We start from the raw sequence: 23,674 nt of genomic DNA on the forward strand, positions 1-23,674 counted from the left end.
ATATTTCACCATGGACTCAAAGATGAGTTGAAGGATGTAATAGCTCAGATCAGCCCTCAACCTAACACTTGTATAGATCTCATTAATCTGACAATGAGATTGGACTGTCAGTTATGTGAACGCTAGGGGGATTGGCGGAAATACGAACGCCCTCCTCAAAGATACGACAAACCACTTGCTACCTTTGGAGTATCAGGGCTCGGGGCAGGACCTATGGAAATAGAAGCTGTGAGAGCCTCTTTAACACCAGAAGAGAGGGACCAACATAGGAAGCAGGGCTTATGTATGTATTGTGGTAAGAAGGGGCACTTTGTGAAGGAATGCATGTCTAAACCAAAAGAGAATAGATACGGTAAGGCACCTACTCCCTATATAAAAAAACAGGAAAATTGATTAGCCTTGGGATTAGAGAAGGAGGTACCATGGGCAGAGTCGTTATTCCTTCTATTACTGGAAAGACAGATCATTTCAGCATCGATATAAAGCTAGTTGTAGATACCGTCCCACACAAGGTCAAGGCTTTGATAGATTCCCAGGCTACCGGTATATTTATAGATATTAACATGGTTAGTAAATTAGGCATCCCTCAAATCGCAAAGAAAGAGCCATAAGTCAAGTTGACGATGGATGGGAAAAAGTTATCTTCTGGTCCCATCCAATTTCAAACCCCAGACCTTGAAATCATAAGTCAAGGGAAACATATAGAGATGATTACATTCAACATCATTAAAGCCCCTCAATAAGGTGTTATTTTGGGGTTACCTTGGTTGACTCTTCACAACCCCACTATTGAGGGCAAATAGGAAGGTGTTCTTCAATTCACCATATTGTGAGTCAACTTGCTGTTCTCTATCTACGAGTCCTGTAAAGTATCTTGCAATGGGACACACCATAGCTGCAGAAAAAGACATTACACTCCCTGACATATATATGGAATATATGGATGTATTCAGTGAAAGACAGGCTGAAATATTACCACCTCACAGCCAATACGACTGCCAAATAGATTTGGTACCAGGGGCTATTGTCCCCTGTGAAAGAGTGTACGCCTTTCGGAACATGAAAACGAACACTTGCGTGATTACCTAGAGAAATATCAGAGTAATGGTTTTATTCGTCCATCCAAATCTCCATCAGCCTCGCCATTGTTCTTCGTTTCCAAAGCGAATGGCAAATTGAGAACTTGTATTGACTTCAGGGCATTGAACAAAATAATGGTGAAGAATAGATATCCACTTCCTCTGATTCCTGTGCTATTAGACAAAGTACAAAAAGCTGTGATCTTTACCAAACTAGATCTGAAGGTAGCCTATCACCTGGTGTGAATGAGGCAAGGTGATGAGTGGAAAACAGCCTTTTGCACCAGGTATGGGTTATTTGAATATCTGGTTCTGCCTTTCGGGCTCTGCAAAGCCTATGCAGCATTCCAATATTTTCTTAATGATGTCCTAAGAGAATACTTGGATGTATTTGCCATAGTGTTCATCAATGACATTTTGGTATATTCTTCTACTTATCAAGAGCACAGTCAGCATGTAGGAAAGGTATTAAAGGCTCTAAGAAACAACCAACTCTTTTGTAAACTCAGTAATGCGAGTTTCATGTGGACAAGGTGACATTTTTGGGGGTGATATTATCAGCTCTAGGACAAGAGATGGCGGAAAGGAAGGTGCTGGCTGTACAGAATTGGCCAACTCCTGTTAATGTTTGCAATGTACAGTGTTTTTTGGGCTTCATGAACTTTTATTGCCGATTCATCTACCAGTTTTCAAATGCAGTAGCACCCATTACAAATCCAGTTTAGCTGGACCACCGAAGCAGACCAGGCCTTGAACTAATTGAAAAAAGTATTTACTTCTGCCTCAGTTCTGGCGCAATCCAACCCTGATAAGCCATATCTGGTGGAAGCAGATGCTTCTGAGGGATCAATAGGAGCCGTTTTATCACAACGTGAGTACGAACATTGACTTTTACATCCAATTGCTTACATGTCCCAAAAACTTGCAGAGGTAACCTACATGATAGCTGAGAAGGAGCTTCTAGCTATTAAGGATGCCTTTAAAGAATGGAAACATTATTTAATGGGAGTCAAACACATAACAATGGTAGATACTGATCATAGAAACTTACACTTCATGAAATCGGCTCGTCTTTTGTCATCTAGACAGTTGAGGTGGATTTTATTCTTTGAGGAATTTCATTTATACTCATTTACAGGCCAGGGAGTGAGAACAAAAAAGCAGATGCCCTCACTAGACAGGAATCTGTGCACGTACCTCAAGAAAAAGCAACCCATGCATTCATAAACCCTCAGCACGTTATCAGTACGTTGCAAACAGAACAATTTCTAGACAAAGTAGCTTGTGCTATAAAAGTTCTGAAATGGAAGACATAGTTATCTAACCACAAAGTTTGGAGGGTAAAGGAAGGCTTACCCATTTGAGGAGCACAGTTGTTAGTACCTGCGAGCGAGTTACAAAAAGAAGTGTTACAGTGATGTCACTGTGCGCCAATCGCAGGACATAATGGGATTGAAAAGACTGAAGAAAGAGTGCTCAGACACTTTTGGTGGCCTTCTATGTCACAGGACATTAAGGACATGATCCATAAATGAGAAGTATGTATGCAAGTAAAAACAGATAGAGAAAAACCTTATGGTTTCTTAAGACCTCTACCCACTCCAGTGGTACCGTGGGAACATATTTCCTTGGACTTCATTGTGGGGTTACCAAAGAATCAAGGCTGTACTACAGTATTGATTGTGGTGGATAATTTAACTAAGATTGGTCACTCCATCGCATGTCCAAATACCCCCACATCTGGAAAAGTGGCTCAGTTGTTACTTGTCAGTCAGAATAACTGTATTCGGTTCAGTGGACCATAAAAGTATTAATATACATACATAAAACTTTAAAAGAAATGTCAAGTCCGGTTTATACAATGATTTGAATAGAATCGCTAAGAGCCCCAAACTAGATCCACATGCTCAGTGCCCTGGACTAGAGTTTAATATCCATTGTCAAATTCCATCATATCAGTACTTATGGTGTAAAAGTTTAAAAACAAATAAAAAACACCCATTTATCTATTGTGACTCATAGCGTTTTCTTATTGACAATGCCATTCAAATATAGTTAGAAACAGCAGTACAAATAGGAACGGTGGACAGAGAGTGTAAAAAGTTAAAAGCATCCATGTAGGTACAGGGGCGGATTTCTATTAAGAGTGGAGTTAATAATCGTGCCCGCGGCTCATTATAAAGTGTGCAAAACAGCATAAAGTGCAAAGTGTTCTGTGCTGTCAAATTGTCGGCTGGACAAGCGGTAAGTTTATCGCTCCAACCTGACTGTTTGGGGAAGGCCACTAGAATATGCAAAGTGCACAGGCACAATCTGGTCATAAAAACAAGTCTGTGCACAAATAGTAAAATATAGATAAACTTGCTATTGTATGGGAGGAAGGCCTGAGTGACATTGCATTCCCAAGTACCAGCTGCGCATATTTACCTCAGCGTAATATGCTTCTTTTATAATGGTTATCATATTTGTGTGGATGCTAGCAGGGTTGTCATAGTGGTGCCCCAGACCAATCGCATTGAATTTTTCTCTAACAAATCGAAGTCATGGGATCACCAAGGCATTGTCAAGGTTAATGCAATCCTTGCGAACTTCCCTCGAGAACATTATGTCCTCAGATGTCCAAATATTAACCCAGAGAAGCATTGGGGCAATATTAATGCGATCCTCTATGTAATCCAGCCCTACCTCAGAGTGACAAAAAACTGTGGGGGCACTATTTGGGGTAATCAATAGTCTTTTTATGAATTTATTTTCTAAGAATTGTAACTGACTGCATTTATGATGTCCCCACACTCCTGCCCTGTTAGATGCGACAGATAAACATTTTGCTTTATATAAGGTGATCAACTCTGTTACCGGCTTGTGGCCTAATTTACAGGCTAAGCGGAATTGGCCCTCCCCAACCCGGCTGGTCTGCTGTGCTCTTGCTGTGACGAGAGTCCTAATTCAATTTGTTATTAAAAATATTCCCCAAATATGTAAAGTTAGCCACCTTATCAATGATCTTATCCATTACAATAAATGTTCGTGTTTTGGTTAGTTTAGGGCCACACACCATGATATAAGACTTGGTAAAATTAACTTTTAGGTCCAGGGTGACGTAAAATCTGTAAAGCATTCAATGATTTTAATGAGACTTTTAGCTGTTAAAGCCATTAAAACAGTGTTGTCCGCGTATGACAACAATGGGACCGGGTTGCCTCCTATTCTGCGAAAGTCAAGTGCCTTCTCAATGAAAATGCCTCAAGACCATTTGTGTACAATAAAAAAAAGAAATGGAGCTAAAATGCACCCCTTCCGAACACCCTCTGTGGAAGCAATGGGCTTAGTCTTCTCCCCCCTGGGGCCGTATTGTATGACAACAGTGGTGCACGCATGCAGCCTACGCATTTGGGAAATAAGGGATTCTTCAATGCCCATTTTCCCCATTTGTCCCCACAATTTCTCCCGATTGACAGTGTCGAAGGCACTGGATAAGTCCATGAAGGCCAGGTGGATAGACCCCCTCCTGGCCTTCATGTACTTACCCATAATCAGAGACAAATTGAGGCACTGTTCATTTGTACCCATCCCTCTCCTAAAGCCATATTGCATAAGCCATAGTCCCCGAGTTACTTGCCCAGGTCTCAAGGCGTGCAAGAATAACCCTTCCCAACACCTTTACCGTAGCATCAATTAAGGAGATTGGTCTGTAGCATGCGGGTCATTCTTGTTACCCTTTTTATATACTGATATCACTATGGCCTCCTTCCAGGAAGTTGGGATGGGACCAATTAGCACTGCCTTGAAGACGCTAGTCAGCAGGGGTGCCCAAAGGTGAGGATTGCTTTTAAACAGGTCTAAAGGTACCCCATCAGGGCCTGGGGCTTTCAAACAGATGCCCTCACCAGGGCATCCTTGACCTCACTCACTTTAAGGGAAGAACTAAGTTGGTTCGCCAAGATTGGATCTGATGGCACATCTTCTCGTAGCTCCTGTGGTGAAATACATTTTGGGTTAAATATAGCCGAGAAATGGGATTCCAAATCTTCCCCCAATATCAATGAATTCATTAGACCTAGCATCTGCCGAAAATAGGGGGCTCTAGGTGTCTTAAAGCGCACTGGCTCTCTCAATATCTTCCAATGCTAACCTCCTCAGTTCTTCTTTCCTTTGATTGATGGTATTTTTGTAAGCCTGTCTCGCAATTTTAATTTGATGTTTATCGTGAGGGATTGCATGCAGTGCCTTTTTGAGGTTCTTTTGGGATCTTGAACACTCGGCATTAAACCATCTTGTCTCCTGAACTTCCCTTCTCCATGATCTTGTTAAGCTTTTGGCTACGCCCATGCAGATTAGTTCAAAACCCCACACAAGGCAGCAAGTGGTAAACGGGCTTCCCGCGGTGCGGGAGCCCTCAGATGATTTTGTAGCACCTCCAGGCGCAGAACGATGGCGTGGGTGGCAACGAGCCACAAAGGAGGCTGGTGCTTGAAGTTCAAGCCTCCCGGTCCCCACACAAGGCAGCAAGTGGTAACCAGTTGTTGCTTAAAAACATTGTAAGATTGCATGGACTTCCGAAAGTCATTATCTCTGACAGGGGAACACAATTTACGTCCCAATTTTGGAGGGTTTGGTGCTCTGCACTACATATATCTTCCGCTTTGTCCACAAACATTCATCCACAAACAGATGGGCAGTATCTCAAATGCTATGTGGACAGAAACACTGAGGCGTGGGTGGAATGGCTATGGATTGCAGAAGTGGTTTATAACAGCACACAGCACAGTACCTCGAAAGTAGCTCCTTATTTCAACACTTATGGGTTCCATCCTCGATTCCTTCCTTTACTCCATCCTGGGGCAGGACAAAAAATGCCTGCAGTTCAAACTAGGGTCAAACATATTCAAAAACTCATGAAGATCACTTAACATAACATAAAGGAAGCATAAAGGACGCAAAAAGCAGGTACAAGAAATACGCAGACATACATAGACGAAAAGAACCCCCATACAAGGTAGGAGATGGGGTTAGGTTATCCACAAAAAAACCTTCATTTTCGGAAATACGGTGTGTTTAACCCAAGATACATTGGTCCGTACAAGATCATCAAAATTGTGAATCCAGTCATCGTAAAATTAGTCTTACTCAAACATATGAAGATACACCCTGTCTTCCATGTTTCACTAGTGGAACCGTCATTCACATCGGTTGAACGATTAACCTCTCCTGTGTGGGTAGATCATGAACCCGAATATGAAGTACAAGCGATAGTGGACTCCAAAAAAAGGGGTAGCAGACTGTTATATTTAATTGCATGGAAAGGTTACGGTCCGGAGGTGAATTCCTGGGAACCTTCTACGCGGGTTCAGCGCGTTTGGGAAGGCGTTTCCATTTACAGAACCCTTCTAAGCCTCAACCCTGACAACATCCCTAAAGGGGGGAGTGCTGTTACGGTCTTCTTCGGACCCGCTGTCAGACGCTCGATGCAGCGTCAGGAACTAACGCATCCAGCATGCCGCGGTACTTCCGGGACACGCCCAAGGTGCTTCCAGTGTGGGTGGAATCATAAGGAAAGCCGGCGCGCTGGCTGTTGCAGATTAATCGTGGTCATTGGAGGAAAGACACAGGATTCCATGCATCTCTATTAAGGGTCGGGTAAGGGTGCCCCGCCACTGCTTCCCTTTTTTTCAGTATTGGTATTTCTGCTTTGCCAGTTCGTTTTGGTCTGCACGAGTGAAGGAACCTGCTGAGCCGGGACTGGGTTTTTGCTCTTTGTTTGGCTGTGTGATAGCGTCTTAATGCTTGTGCTTGAATAGTAATCCTGGAATACTGATGAAGGAAGCTAAAAGGCACAGACATCATTGTGTGGTCTTTATCCTAAGTGGACGAGGCAAAACATGGGTATATGTTCTTTGCACCAGTCAGTGAGGCAACTGCTCCTAAAAGACTTTATTATTTCTTCATGAAAACTTTCATGAATTGCTCATTTTTGGTCCATGTGTTATTTTGAATGCTATGGAAACCTGGAGAAACATTTCAAAGGAATTCAAATTAAAGAAGTATTATAATGAATACTAAGTGATAACACTACTACTCTTTGACCTCAATACTATATTTATTTATGTATTTCATGCTTAGCAATTAACAGGCACGCTAGTAGGAGTGAAGTCCACACCCTGTGATAAATGTAAATGCAATTCATATGGTATATAATGAAAACAATTGAGACTGTTTGTTTATTATGGGATAGCTATGGGAGAGTAATGCTATATTTTTTCCATAGATACACTATACTATGCAATTCTTCTGGAAGTAGAACAAAGGATGTTCATAACACTTTTCCTGTGACCATCATATCTCACAAAGAGAGGTTCCTGTTATTTTCTTTTTCAGGTACATTATTTTGTATAGGGTATTCAGGATGAGAACTTTGGTGGTCTATTTATGAATAGTTTCAAAATAGTAATTGCATGTTCTTCTGATTCCAGATCTCCCTCCCTGCTGTCCCCTTCCTTTCCTTCCCTCACTTGATCCTATCAAATTTCTGTGCTTTCATAGCAAACGGAATTGAGACGATCAAGAGGTGGACCCACTTGTGCATCTCTCCAATCCCGAGGTACAGAACTGCAGATGGCAGCGACTTCAGTGGTCGCCACACACCACGACCCTCTGACTCAATCAACCTCTGGGACTCGCCGTGAATGGCCACTATCCCTCGATCAGGTGTGGCGCCTCCCTCTATGCCACTGTCCAGTGCCCAAGAGTCACGCAGCGTTCATTCACATCCCCTTGCCGAGCGCTGCCACCAATGTTAGCACGCAGCGGTCGACCTGGCTCTGCAGTCGGTTCCCAGAGACTGCAGTAGTCTGTACCGGGCACTGGCTATCTTCCGTGTTGCAGGATCGGACAAGATTAGGGTGGATTTCACCCTCCTCAACGGGAGCTCCTTTTCAGTGTGCTGTGTTGTTACGGGGCTTGGCCACGCCCCCTACCTAATCATTCTTGCTGAATTTGCATATCCTCTGTGCAGATCTTCCAGTTAGAGAGCCTGTCTGATCTTGCTTAGTGAATTCCTTGAAGTTTCCTGAAGTGAAGCTATCCAAGATGTTCATACTGCTCTATAACTGCAAACTGTTTCAGACATTGGTGGGAAGGAGAGTATGGAAGATGTAACCATTGTTATGTTATGTATTTTTGTATAGCACACTAATCACCCAAAAGGGTATCCAGGCACTTGGGCAAGGTGTGTGGTCCTAAGGTTCTTGAATAAAGAACCAGGTCTTCAGATTCTTGCGGAACTCAATAAGTGGGACTCTAATGTGTTGAGGGCAGTGGTCGAAGTGGGGGAACAAAAGTAGGGGAACAGTGGGTGGAGAATCAGAGAGCGGGAATAACCCCAGGATTGGATCAGTGGGCGGAATCAGAGGTGTGGCCAGAATGCACAAAACATCCCAATTTGTAGTATTTGTTTGGCTTTTCACTAACCAGTTACAGCTTATTATTTTATTTTATTTAAACAATGGATACCCATAATTATTTTAGGTTTAGTATGAGTTATTGACTTTAAAATACATTCACAAAGTGGGACATGTTTCCAATCACAGAATGTCCCAAATATGCTTAAATATGCTTAAAGGTGGAAGCACAAGCTGTATATCATGTCAGAACTAGCACCTGTCTTATCCTCCTCGCTCTCGGAGGTCTGTACCATTTCTCTGGCCACGGCTAAATTTCCCAGGAAATGGAAGAAGGCGTACATCAAACCTCTGCTGAAGAAGGCGCTGGCAGACCCGGCAGACATGCAAAACTATTGACCAATTTCCCTCCTTTCATGCTGTTCCAAGGTCATGGAGACATTGATTAATCAACAACTCGCGGGTTATTTGGAGCAGTATAAGACGGTCTCGGGCACATGCTTTGGAATAATGCGGATGTTGAGAAAGATTTTTCCGTGGATCCCCCTTGAGGCCAGAAAGACCTTAATACAGGCACTGCTAGCCAGTAGACTAGATTACAGCAATTCACTACTAGTAGGAATTAGGGAGGATCTATCATCAAGGCTGCAAGTTGTTCAAAATACAGCAGCGCGGCTGGCTCTCAACAAACCGGTACGCACCCCATCATCACCTCTCTTGCAACAATTGCACTGGCTGCCCATTAGAAAGAGAGCAGTTTTTAAGCTTTTGACCATAGTGTTTAAAGCACTGCAAGGGACGGGCCCGGAGTACCTAAGGAAGAAGCTAATTCCTTATGTCCCCATACGCCAACTTAGATCGAGTAATTGGAAACTGCTCTGTCCCTGTAAAAATGAGTCAAATTAAAATGGATGGGCGTGCATTTTCTCATCTTGCCCCCTTCCACTGGAACAGACTACAAGACGAGATCCGAGCCTGCACAACTCTGGTGCAGTTTAAGAAGCAGCTTAAAACATGGATGTTCTAACCGCCATATTGTCATAAGTCACCCGTAGTGTGCCTCCAAGGCGCCGAGAGATCCATCTGGGGATGATTCGTTGCGCAATACAAGTCCCAATAATAATAAATAATAATACTAAATAATTTCCGAGCCATGCAGTTTCTGTCATACTCACTTCTCTCTTTTTCCACCAGAGCAGTTCCCACATGATTAGCAAAATATCCTAGTTTGCAAATGTTTTCTATATAATTATGGCCCTTCCATAGTTGACACATAACACAACAACTAGTACATGATCTGACAATTTTAACTAATAAATTGTTTGTACCTCAAATGGATAAAAATTTACAAAAAATGTGACTTATGTTGCTGCAAAGTGGACGGCCCTTCACAAAAGTTGACTGATCACCTTTCTCACTGCTGTATTTGTATGTTACAATGGTACTAATAAGGCAAAATCTTTCCAGAGACTGTTAGCATGTGTAAAATGTTAAAATAATAAAGTATCAGAAGCTTTTTTTTACTGCATAATTTAGTCAACACTGCAGCATAATGTTGTCCTCCTTTGCTGCATAATTCCAGTGACCCCAAAGCAGGCAGGACATGTTAAAAATGCTTGTGCATGAAGCAGAGAGACCGTGAAGTTTGTGAACTTAGATTGGTGTACGTGCAAATCCTGCATTGCCTTTCCCTGGTGAATTGCAGCTACTACTGCTGAAACAAGGCCAATGGAGGTTCTAATGGGTGAGGCGGACTGGCTTCAAGAGCAGGGCTGGCTTTAGCGCTGGTGGCGCCCTATGCAACAATGTTTGTTGGTGCCCCCCCAATGACCACCTCCGCCATGGATTCCCTCACTACCACCCTTTAACAGTGCCCCTCAAGTCTCCATAACTACATTCTCCCTCAGATGCATTTAATTTGATTTACAGCGATGCTCATACAAGTGTAGGGTGTCAGAGCACTTTACATCACATACATTACACAGCGACAATCAATTATACGTGTGTACATTACTGTATAGGAAATGTTACATAAAACAAAGGACTACAATGTGTAGGAGTCAATTCAATTCAATAATACTTTATTCTGTTACAAAAATATATAACCATAAAAGCACATACAAAGTCGTTATACATTATTATTAAAATACATATAATAAAAGCTTCATAAGAGGACACAAGAGTACATGTATAAACTAAATTTCATCTGCTTTTTATCACATTATAATCGTTTTTCTAAGTCTAAAAACATTTTTTTAAAAGGCCGTTACAGAGGCTACAACAAAAACTGTCTCTAATTGTTGAAGTGCCACAAAAGCTGGGCGACAAGACCTCATACCTAATTCTTTTAAAACAGGGACAATCCATATTTTTCTCTGTATGGTATAAAATTTACAAAAGAATAGCACGTGTATTGTAGACTGGTCAGAGGTGTCATCACACAGACATTTGCAGAGCTGTTTTGACCAATCATTAGCAACAGGGAGGCTTATTAATCTATATAGAGTACCCAGGCGGAAACGCATAAGTAGGAATCGGTCGTAGTCACTCATAGACAGGCGTAAGTATGGTTGGAGACTGAAAGTTGTTAATATGAGATTGTGTGCCTGAACCGAAGTTTTATTCAGTTCAGTACACAGTCTCTGTTCCGACAAAAAATTCAGACAAATATTCTTCAGATTTTTCCTGCTCATCCCAACCTTAGTGAGCAGTTTATCATAAAATTCATGAAGTCCTATATTATATAAAAATGATTTGACGTATGACAACCATCCAATCCTTATCGCCCCATCCAAGCCCCTACAATCTTCTAAAACTCCCCTATTAAAATTTGTCTCCTCTGTAATCCATATCCTATGCCACAATAGGACTGGTTGGATCCTTATAATATCTTCCAAGTATGCCAGTCCTAATTCAGTGTGGCACACAAAGGAGGGAGTGCTGTTGGAGACCATCAATAAAAAAAATAATAAGAACATGTTTTCAGCTTCCTGGAGTGAACCCACGTCCGCATACCCCCATATTCCTGCTCCATACGTAGCAACGATAACGCATTTCGCTTTATAAATATCTAAAAGTTCCACCGTGGAACGTCTGCCCAATTTCCTGCTAAAGTTAGATAAAGCAGATAGGGTCTTGTGAGGAATACGACAACTCTGGAGATTCGGGTGGTGTTTTTAGACGTTTTATTACTTTATGAACCCGTTTACGTATGGGGGAGGGTCGATAGTAAGGCAAAGGGGTCTCTACGGTCCGCTCTCTGGTCTCTCTCCTTCCCGCCGTGGTCCTTCCTCTCCGGGCTCCGCTACCGGACTGGTCGGGGATTCTCCCGGGCTTTTGCGTCCTCCCTCGGGTCTCGGTTACTCGGGAAAAGGAAAAGAATCCTGAGGTGAGTACATCTATTTTCTTCTTTACTTTGTTTAGGGAAGGGGGTGAGGGAACACTCGGTGCACGGTAGATCAGAGGTCGTGTGAAGTGGTGCTCGGGGAGGGGTGTGAACGGGATATACACCAACACGCCAACTTCTAGTGCCCTGCTGTCCCCTTACTGTGCTCCTCCCTTTCTCCCCCCCCAGCCCGAGAAACGCTCTCGTACCTTGGAGAGCCACGCTCCTCCGGGAACGTGGCTGGGCGGCTCACGGGGTCGGTGGCCTCCTGGCTCTCGTAGTTCGGGGACTGCGTCCTCTCCTGCCTTCGTCCTCCGCTCCTCCTTCACTCGGCCGATGTTCCAGCCTCGTCCTCACTCCTCCCGATGTTATCCGTGTCCTTCTCTTCTTCCTCCACTCCTCTTGCCAAATACACTCTCTCGCTCCGCTGCTCGTATTCCTCCTTACTCTCTCCGGTGTCCGTGCACACTGGACGTGGAGTATTTCCGCCTATATCCGCCCCACCTTCCTCATCGTCACTGTTGGGGGCGGAGCCATGCTCGAAATCCTTCCAGTTAAAGATACAGAGTCCTGTTTCTTCCTTAGTGTCGGGTGACGGTACTCCTGTAGGGACCCACTCGTTCTGCTGGGGGGAAAAAAGAGGGGAGAGGTTGTCGGTCACTGTTGCTACCTTTACGAGAGGCTCCTCAGTCCGCTTCCCCCTGTGACAGGTCTTAATGTATAATAATCTCCTTGCTTTAACCTCTTCAGCGCTGCGCGGATTCCCGCGCGGTGCTGAAAGATCTGAGCGCGGGCGGGGCCATGACGGAACGGTTCCGTCATAAGCACAGCCCAACCGACGTGCATGACGGAACCGTTCCGTCATCGGCGTCGAAGAGGTTAACAGCCTGCAACCATGACCCCGTACGATCAAACAATATTCCCAGACAGGAAAATATCTTTGTGGTTTCTATCCATTTAGTATCAATAAAAATGGATTTTGTCTTTATACTCCCTATCCCACAATTCATTATAAAAGTTTTAGAAGAATTAATAGTAAGACCTCTCTCTGACATAAAATTTGCAAAGCTGGAAACCACCCTTTGCAATCCCAGCGGGGAGCGTGCCATTAATACCGCATCGTCCGCGTATAATAATGCGGGAATAGGGCGCTTACCAGCCTCAGGTAGGTCTTTACATTCTTGAACTAAAACCTTTTCAATATTGTTTATGTACAAGGTAAAAAGAAACGGTGCAAGGACGCACCCTTGCCTAACACCTCATTTCACTTTAAAATGTCCTATGCATTCTCCACCCGTCCCAAACCATACCCGTGCTCTCGCCCTTAAATAAAACTCTCTTATAAAAGAGATTAAAACTGGTTTGACGCCCAATTCCTCTAAAATAAGCCACAACTTATTGTGACTGACACAGACAAATGCCGATGATAAGTCGACAAAGGCCAAGTACAGGAGCCCCTTTTTTGCCTTAATATCCTTATTCAGTAAAATGTTTAAGTTTAGGCCCTGCTCAATTGTGCCTAGCTTTTTACGAAAGCCAAACTGTAAGTCACTTATCACCGACCGTTCTTCTGCTCAATTCTGAAGCCTATTCAATGTAACCTGACCTACGATTTTCACTGTTGAAACTAACAATGATATCGGTCGATAGCAGGCCGGGTCATTCCTATCCCCTTTTTTAAATATTGGGACAAGGATGGACTCATACCATGTTGAAATAAAACCAGTTGAGCTAGATGCATTAAATACTTGTGTCAATAAAGGGCCACAATATCGACAGGGACACCATCTGGCCCGCTGCCTTCCCTCCCGAGCTTGCAGCAAAGGCCAGGTTTACCTCACTAAGCTCAAATGATATTGCTTTCCCAGGGTCCCTAGGCAATAAACCTTGGTCCTCCACGACATCCCTTGTTAATATGCCATGCTCACCCTCGGTGCCCACCGTATCATATGGCTGTGGGGTTGTTACATCATACAAAAGTGAGAAGTGCTCTTTCCATCTATTCTCTGAGAGGTGCATTAACTGCCCTCCAGAATGCACACAAATCTTTAGCAATTGATGCTTCACGAAGGGCTATCCAGACCTCTGCTTTATCTCTCCTGCCTTTTAGGGCCAGCTTATACTCTTTCCGAGCCTCTCTGATTTTATCCCTGTCTTTAACTTCTTTATGCAGGGCATGCTTATGGTTTCTATAGGCCCGGGTACAGTTTGGATCAAACCACCCCTTTCTCCCTTTGCAGTTATTCCTACGCTTTATGTTAATAGTAAGTGCCTTTTTAATGTAATCTGTGATTATAGTAAAACTATCAATAATATCCTTAGGTGCAGTATTTTCGTCCAAACATACCCTAATCGCCTCATAACAATTAGTTACAACCCCAACCATAGAAACTGAGGGTACCACTTTCTCCCAACTCAGGGTATAACCATATAAGCAATATTTTCTAAAATAATATTTGGGCTGTTGACTTTGCCTACATTTTGTCTAAATAGCAATATGCCCACGCTCTGAGAAGAATGGTCACTCAATGCAATCTGATGTTGGGAGAAGTCATCGACGATTGAGCCATAACGATTAGAAACCAAGATGAAATCTATCGTAGAGAAAGATCCATGCCCATTAAACGTAGGGCCGAGAGGCACAGGGGGACTACTTAAAATGTTTGCAAGACCCAGGTCAAACTCGAATACCAATTCATTTAAACATTCACCATACATTGTATGTGGGAAATGTGGGAGAAAAATCTCCATATCATATATGAATCCACAGTTCCCATTATCCGAGTGTTGGCAAAGAGCAATATTAAAATCTCCCCCCCATAACATAATCAAATCTTTGCTCCCTAACTCCTGCAACTTATACAGATGTCCATGTATGGCCTTCACAACCCCTTCTAATGAATCATGGGGAATATTATTATAATAATTCACAAGTATTACTAAACAATTTGTATCAACCTTTACTTTATTAATTTGGTAAAAACAGTCCTCCCACACCAGATCTATTTTTTCAAAATTAACTAAGTTCAAGATATACGTACACAGCCCCCCTTTTGCTCTACCATGTGTGGAGACTATAGCATTGGTATGAACGGTTCTGTAACCATTAATATGTATTGGTTCTGTCACCCATGTTTCCTGTAAACTAAAAACTTCAAATTGTTGTATAAATTCATACCACAGTACATTATTCACTTTAGATTTTAAGCCTGCTATATTCCAAAACATAAAGTTACATCTACCCATCCCACTAGGGGCTCTGTCAGATATCAAGCTTTCCACTATGCTAGACCCCGGGTTGGTGTCCATCATTGTCATAAGCGCATCATCAGTAGTGACAGGATTCCCAGACTTGACAATCAATGCTAGGTCGCCTTCGGATATATTCCGATGTGCTACAGTTTCATGTGTTCCCATAAATGCCAAGCCCCCCCCCCATGCCAACGTCAACCATACAATTCATTGGCGCTCTATCCCTACTAGATACACTAGATATCTTAGGTACTCCATTCATACAAATATTATCAAACCCATTTTGTCAATCCACTTCTTCCAAATTCTGTAACTTATTAAAGCGGTTAAAAGTGGGTATTCCATAACTTGCCTGTGAGTTGTCAATGGGGCGACTTTTCTCTGTGTGATATGACCAAAGTGGCTGGGTTTATAGAAGTATCCTAATGGCACAATATTGATCAGATCTTCCTCATTTGAACTATTATGCACCCTGCCCAAAATTGTCTCAATTAAATACGGGGTTTTAAAATTCAAAATCACACAGTCTCCATCCTGATCTTTTTGTCCCCTTCCTATCCAGCCCACCCTTCTAGCCATTTTAAACTCATTGAACAGTCTATCTGTTAAGCCTGTTCTGCCCCCCAACCAGGATAACGATTTATTTCTTAAGCTTTCCCATGTCTCCTCAGTCCCTTTACGCAGCCTTTGTACATTAATTAGTACCACAGTGTATGGAGTTACAGCCGGAGGTAGATCTATGTATGGCACTTGTTTCTCAAACTCTAGACCTCTCATTACGTTTGGCTTTCTACTCACACTTTGCCCCTCACGCTGATTAATATTACATCCGTTATGTATAGATAATCTGGAACTGTTCCCCACATTTCCAGTTCCACTTACAATTATTGATTGTGAACTTTGATTATGCGTTTGTATATATGTACCAGGATCTAAAAGAGTAACATCGTTTTTTGCATTTTGTGTAACCTTAGGATCTGTTGAAAGCTCGCATTTATTGCGGGCTTTAGTCAGTGCATCTTCTATTACTCCCAATCTTCCACTCAATTTTCCTAAGATATCCCTAAGGTAAGTATCAAGGGCTTCCAATTTATTTTCTCCCACCCGCACACTTTATTATGTGCCGGTGTCCTGCCCTTTTTTATTACTTTTATTTGTTTTGAATTTATTGTAGCCAAACCCTTAAGACTACTTTCCATATTCTGCTTTTGAGGGTTATCAGGATTTCGGGGTCGTTTCAGAGGTGGCTGAGGGTCACTCTCTGAATCAGTGTCGACAATATGGTCAGAGATGTTCACCACACAACCATTTCTAACTTCTTTACCATCTGGACTGTTATGCTTTTCCATTTGATGATCCATTCGGGGGTCAATTGTTATGTTGGTATTATTTCTAACCATGGTGGATACAATAGGGGCCTCTGTACTATTAGATTTATCTGAAATCATAGCCTCTTCCACATTTGATATTTGCTTTTCAATAATCTGCACCAGTCAGATAATTCAATAAGGATAGACAGGGCCCTTCCCCCATTTTTGTCTGCTTCTTCTTGGGCGGGGCGGTTGATGTTTTTCGTTTCCCCATGCTGGATTGATTATACAAAGGCAAGTTCTAGCAGTTAATACCAGTGGTTAATTACACCACTCAAACCCATACAAGTCCAGATCCGAAACAGGCAAAAAGCTCTTCAGTAAGATCAACCTTCAAGCGTGGTGATTATATACACAGTACCTTCAAATGGTTATCAGAACTGAACAGCTATGAGCCATGGCCCAGCCCAGCCTCTTCCGGCCGATGACGGGCCCGCACTTGGCCCGGGCGAGCCCGTGCGCGTCCCGTGCCGCGGGAGCCGCCAAAGAAATTTATGGACCAGCTGACTCTGCTCCTCACGCGAGACCGCACTGCCCTCTGGGAAATGGAGTCCCAGGCAGTCCGCGGTCCGCGCTCAGGGGCAGAAACGAAATTAGGCAATGTCTGGAGGTAGTGGCGGTGGCGCAATGTCCCAGCGCAGGCCCAGGCAGTATAGCAGCAAACAACCAGCAAGACGGCAATACGAGCAAATAAGGGCGTCCCGCGCCGCGGGAGCCGCCAAAGAGATTTATGGACCAGCTGACTCTGCTCCTCACGCGAGACCGCACTGCCCTCTGGGAAATGGAGTCCCAGGCAGTCCGCGATCCGTGCTCGGGGGCAGAAACGAAATTAGGCAATGTACGGAGGTAGTGGCGGTGGCGCAATGTCCCAGCGCAGGCCCAGGCAGTATAGCAGCAAACAACTAGCAAAACGGCAATACGGGCAAATAAGGGCGTCCCGCACCGCGGGAGCCGCCAAAGAGATTTATGGACTAGCTGATTCTGCTCCTCACGCGAGACCGCACTGCCCTCTGGGAAATGGAGTCCCCGGCAGTCCGCGGTCCGCGCTCGGGGGCAGAAACGAAATTAGGCAATGTCCGGAGGTAGTGGCGGTGGCGCAATGTCCCAGCCCAGGCCCAGGTAGTATAGCAGCAAACAACTAGCACAACGGTAATACGGGCAAATAAGGGCGTCCCGCGCCGCGGGAGCCGCCAAAGAGATTTATGGACCAGCTGACTCTGCTCCTCACGCGAGACCGCACTGCCCTCTGGGAAATGGAGACCCAGGCAGTCCGCAGTCCGTGCTCGGGAGCAGAAACGAAATTAGGCAATGTCCGGAGGTAGTGGCGGTGGCGCAAAGTCCCAGCGCAGGCCCAGGCAGTATAGCAGCAAACAACCAGCTAGACGGCAATATGGGGAAATAAGGGCGTCCCGTGCCGCGGGAGCCGCCAAAGAGATTTATGGACCAGCTGACTCTGCTCCTCACGTGAGACCGCACTGCCCTCTGGGAAATGGAGTCCCAGGCAGTCCGCGGGCCGTGCTCGGGGGCAGAAACCAAATTAGGCAATGTCCGGAGGTAGTGGCGGTGGCGCAAAGTCCCAGCGCAGGCCCAGGCAGTATAGCAGCAAACAACCAGCAAGACGGCAATACGGGCGTCTCACGCCGCGAGAGCCACCAAAGAGATTTATGGACCAGCTGACTCTGCTCCTCACGCGAGACCGCACTGCCCTCTGGGAAATGGAGTCCCAGGCAGTCCGCGCTCGGGCAGAAACGAAATTAGGCAATGTCCGGCGGTAGTGGCGGTGGCCCAATGTCCCAGCGCAGGCCCAGGCAGTATAGCAGCAAACAACCAGCAAGACGGCAATACGGGCAAATAAAGGCGTGTAGGAGACACATGTCAACCATACTGGTGATTGGTCTGGAGAAACACAAATTGAGAATTTAAAACGTAATACCATGGTTGGGGGTTCTCTTTAATAAGCAGAATTGATTTCCATCTACGTTAACACGTTTTGCAACATTAGGATAATCAAAGATTGGGGGAAAAAACCATAACGCTCCAATTTATACCTTGCAGTTTGCATGCAGCCCTTAGATGACAGTTAGTAGCTCACTGCTCTAGGTTAGGATTTTAACTTATAAACTGCAAGTAAAAAAGGATTTCTCCGACAAAAGCAGTGACCCACTGACCTATTTACATTTTGTGCACTTTGTGATCTGCATGGTACATGTTCTTTGTAGCTACCTTTCCATGAGTCAAAACTTCCAGTAGACAAAACTCTCTCTCTCTTTCTCTCTAGGAAGAACATTATTCACCAACATTATCATGACATTTTTATTGTTTCTGAAAAGTGCCGGAGGCCAGGAAGGAGGCAGCAAGGGCTTTTAGAACCATAATATACTTTCAAATAGGACGCCCCCACCCAAAGTCAGTGCCTGGTACGGTTGCACTGCAATAGAGCTGGCCCTTCTCAAGGATCCTATGACCTCAGTGACAGGGTTACTGTTGCTCTAGGGTGTGCTGCTTCATAAGCCTGCCCGCAAGACTGGAGGTGAACTTCAGTATGGATTGTGGTGGACAGGCATCAAGGTTAACCTACACCTGCCACCGCTAGGGTCCACCTGCTAGTGCTAAGACCCCAGGGTTTCTAAGGTCTAGCGAGGCCATCTATGGTCTAGCACAGGAATGTGCTCCCTCAGGAGAGTGGTCTGGGGAACTGGCATGAAGGATGAACCTGGTTCCCCTGTTCCAAATTCGGTAGCTCTGACCATAGTGCAACATCCTCTCCCCCACTAAACACCATACTGCCCCACTGAGAGAAACTTGCACTGCCTTCAACTACAACCCAATTGTGCCCAGCTATAAACACCTGGCTGCAACTCAATTCAAATTACGCACTAGACAAGAGCAATGTGCTGCCTTAAATAAAAAATACCAACATCCCGGAAAAAGTAAAGTAAAGCATGTAAAATGTAAGCAGGAACAACATGGTTACCAATCCACCTATCAATCAGGCATTGCAGTACCTCCAGGATTGGTGCACTTCCCCACCCGGGGAAAACAATGCTATTCAAAGAAAAACAAGAAAACAAAAGTAGCGCTTCACAGGCAAACTCTGTAAAGTGGCGCTAATGTTTTTGGGTGTGGCCACTTTGCGAACACTCTGTCTTGCTTTATTTCGTTTGTTATTTATTTTTCATAGTTTGAATCTTTTATTCCTGAGGCTGCACTGTGGAATACAACAATGTCAGAAAAGACGACCACAGTGTTTTTTCAGTGTTTGGATCCATTTCACAGGGGAACAAATAAACAAAAGGAGGAAAGAGAGGGTGAAAAACGTTTCTTGAAGTCACTATTTTCAGTAAGTGAGGAGGAGCGAGACAGAGAGAGAGGGAATAAGAGAAAGAAAGAGAGGGGGCAGCTGCCAAAGGCAGAACAGAAGTGCACACTGCCCTTGTCTTCTCTGGTAAGAAGGTAAAGAGTCCTTTCCCTCCTCTGCCCGCCACGCCCGTCCCCGAATGGCTACGAACGCGCTGAGCCTTCTTTGCAGGCCTAGGCTATTTTTGCCGTCCTGGGATGAATGTTTAAAATAAACAAAGTAGGGGAACGGAATCTACTGAAAAAAAAAGAAGTAGGGGCACATGCCTCGCCGTGCCCCGCCGATCCCCCCACTTTGACCACTGGTTGAGGGAGGTTGTTCCATGTCTTGGGTGTGATGTAGGAGAATGAGTGACCTCCAGATTTGCTTTTGCAGATGCGAGGCGTGTGTGAGAGTGAGGCTAAACGTATGTGTCAGGTGAAAGTGTATGCGTCTGTTCAGGTATTCTTGTCCTGTGTTGCGTAGGTCTTTGTATGTATGCGTTAGAAGTTTGAATTTGTGAATGGGGAGTCAGTGAAGCTTCCTGAGGTGCGGTGTGATGTGCAGTGATGTGCGATGTGTGCGCTGTGGGAGGTTGCGTATGAGTCATGGTGCTGCGTTCTGAATGGTCTGGAGTTTGTGTAGGAGTTATTTGGAGATTCTGGCGTAGAGAGTGTTGCCATAGTCCAGCCTACTGGTGATAAGTGCTTATGTGACAGTGCGATTGGTGTTCTGAGGCAACCATTTGGAAATCTTTTCGCAGCATGAGTAGGTTGTGGAAGCACTGCCTTGACTTGATTGCTCAATTTGAGCTTGTCATCTAGGAGGATCACTAAATTTCTGTTGTGGTCTGTGAGTCTGGGTGTTTGTCCTAGCTTTGACGGCTACCACGTGGAATCACACAGGGAGGCCTTGTTACCAAAGACCAGTACTTCCATCTTGTCAGAGTTGAGCTTCAGGCAGTTGGTTCACGTCCAGTCTGCTACCAGGTTATGCAATTGGTGCAGTTGGCTCTGGTGGTGTTTGTCTTGTCCATCAGGGAGAGGATGAGTTGAGTGTCATTGGCGTAAGAGATGATACTAACGTCTTGTGATCGGATGATGTTGGCGAGCGGTATCATGCATATGTTATAAAGAGTGGGGCTGAGGGACGATCCTTGTGGGACACCGCATATCGGTTTCTTAATCTCTGATGTGAAGGGTGGAAAGCCTGATCTTTTGGGTTCTTTCCTTGAGGAAAGAACCAATCCTTTTGAGAGCGGAACTTTGCATGCCAGTCTTGTGGAGACTTCTGATGAGGGTGTGGTGGGAGACAGTGTCGTAGGCCCGGAGAGATCTAGCAGGATGAGGGCCACTGTTTCTCCTCAGCCCAGAATGTTTCAAATGTCGTCAGTGGCCGCGAAGCACCCTGTTTTGGGGCTGTTGTTCTTTCTGAATCATGATTGAGTGTTTTTAATAACCTTCTTAATCACTATGACTGGATAGGGGAGCAGCGAGATGGGTCAGAAGTTGCTCAGTTGATTTGGATTGGTTGTGGGCTTCTTGAGGAGGGCATTGATTTCTGCAAGTTTACTTTCATCCTGGAATAAGGCGGATTTGATGAAGGTGTTGATAATGTGGGTCAGGGTGGTGCTGATATATTGTTCCCAAACTGTCGATGTGGTGGGGACATGGGTCTGTTGCGGCTCATGAAAAGATGGTCTGCATGATAGCTGCTGTGTCTGGTGAGGGTTGTCCATTCGGTCAGGTGGCCGTCGTGGTTGGTGGAAAGTAGGCTAGTGATGAGGTCTCTGGACTTGGTTAGTAGCAAAGATGCTGTAGATGTTTGAGATTCTGCTGTGGAAGAAGTTAGATAGGTTGTTGCAGAGTTGTTGCAAGGCAGCAATGTTGTTGACAGTGGCTGAGAGCAAGGTAAAATTCTTTCTCAAGTAATAGTCTATTCAGGTCATTTGGGGATAGCTTATTGGAGCCTAGTGCAGTTTCTTTATGATTACACCTTTTGTGCTGACCTGGTATTAAGAATGGGGCATGTTGTATGTAATTAAACAGATTGTTTATATATGTTGTGTAAACATGGTGTGGTGCTGCTCCATTGTTTTGGATGACTGTATGCTCAATGGACGACAAACCATCTGGCTCTATGTTTGGTTGTCTTATATTTTCATAACGTACAACTGTCTTACTGTGGCATAATGACCGTTTGTCTGGACCTATTAAAAGGCCTTGAGGTTTGGTTGGAGAGTGGGCTGTAGCTTGACCTATATGGGAGGAGTTGGGTGAGGTCCATGAGGTGCATTATGAGCTGACCGATGGTCTTGCCATGATGCAGCAAACCTGACTCTGCTGGTATATGTGCAAATGTTTACTGAGGAATATTAAAAGGAACAAGCATGTTTTATGCAGCACTTAATCTACATAATTGATTAGAAAGTTTTAGTATCGTGGGTGTGCAGTCTCTTCTTGGGGTAGTGCAGCATTAGGGTGGTGTAGAATGAGGCTAAAGTGTTCAAGGCATCACCCCAGGATCCGTGGCATCCATGCAGAAGCAGTGAAGGTGCAACCCAAGAAATCCATTAGCACTTTGGTAAAATGTGTTTGGTGCTTTGCCCAGAAACAGGAACAAGCCAGAAGGCAAATCAAAATGTACTTCTTTCTGATTCAAATTACCAAATGAGCACAGCCTCCAGTCGTTAACTTACAAAATTAAGTGCATTTTATTTAGGAGACTTGGTAAAATGGTGGGGAAGGAAAGCATAATTGCCAGTCACTCTCTTTCTGCTAACTCTAGACTGGGTATCATTGGGAATCTTATGTAGGCACAAATGTATTCTGTGAGAAATGTCCCCCGAGAATCTCTGGTTATATTTTTTGGCTCTTTCACAAATGTCTTTGAACAGAATACATCCCTTATTTCATTAGATGTGTAAGGTATACATACCATAATTAGATGTGAGTTTACTCCAGGGTCTCTATCAACTGTCTGAAGTCCCATCTTGTCCTTCCTCAGAGTCTGAGTTTCACCAGCTTAGAACATTTCGCCTATTCGGAATATGATTCCAATGTTTATGAATCTGATCCAGGTTCAACAGATCCTTCAACTACTGGGCTTGATGGCCTCATTCTTCCTCTTGGGGCCTCACACCAGATGGCGAATGAGGGCCCCTCATTGGTGTCCTTGAAGACAGCTGCTCCATCATAGGGGTATCTCTCAGCTCACGTGTAGCTATTTCATTCTGCCTTGTGGAATTCTGTTGAGGGATGTGCCACTCTGAACTGATAGTGTGTCATCCCTTCAGTCCTCTACAGTGTCAGGCCACCCTTGTTACGAATGCCTCCTTGTTGGACTAATGCACTTATTTGGGGGCGATAGCAGCGTACGGCCTTTAGTCCATGTCAGAACAGAATTCACATTAGTGTGCTAGAATTGCAATCAGTCTTTGCTTGCCCTAAAGACCTACCTTCACTACATCTTGGGGAGTTCCGATTAGATCCTTTAGGATATTACCACTAAGGTTCATTACATAAATAGTCATGGCAGTGTTGGTTCAGAGAGGCTTTGGGTTTGTAGCAATGGGCCCTTTCCCCCGTAGGATTGTCTCCGTGCCGGCCCATTTGGTGCCAATCGGAACGTGAAGACAAATGACTGAAGTCACCTGTCACTGGCGGATCAAAAATGGGAGTTCATCCTGAAGTGCTCGACATGATCTTCTCCTGCTTGGGATGCCTTCTGTCAATAGCTCATCTAAGCTAGCAGATTGTGCCATGGGTCTCTATCGCAACTCCGTCCAGCCTATCAATATGATGACACGGAGCTACATTGTCCGTGCTCATTGATGGATCCAGAGCTCACTCCTA

The sequence above is a fragment of the Triturus cristatus genome, chromosome 3_2, assembly GCF_964204655.1.
Source record: "Triturus cristatus chromosome 3_2, aTriCri1.1, whole genome shotgun sequence".
In the NCBI taxonomy this organism is placed as follows: Eukaryota; Metazoa; Chordata; class Amphibia; order Caudata; family Salamandridae; genus Triturus; species Triturus cristatus.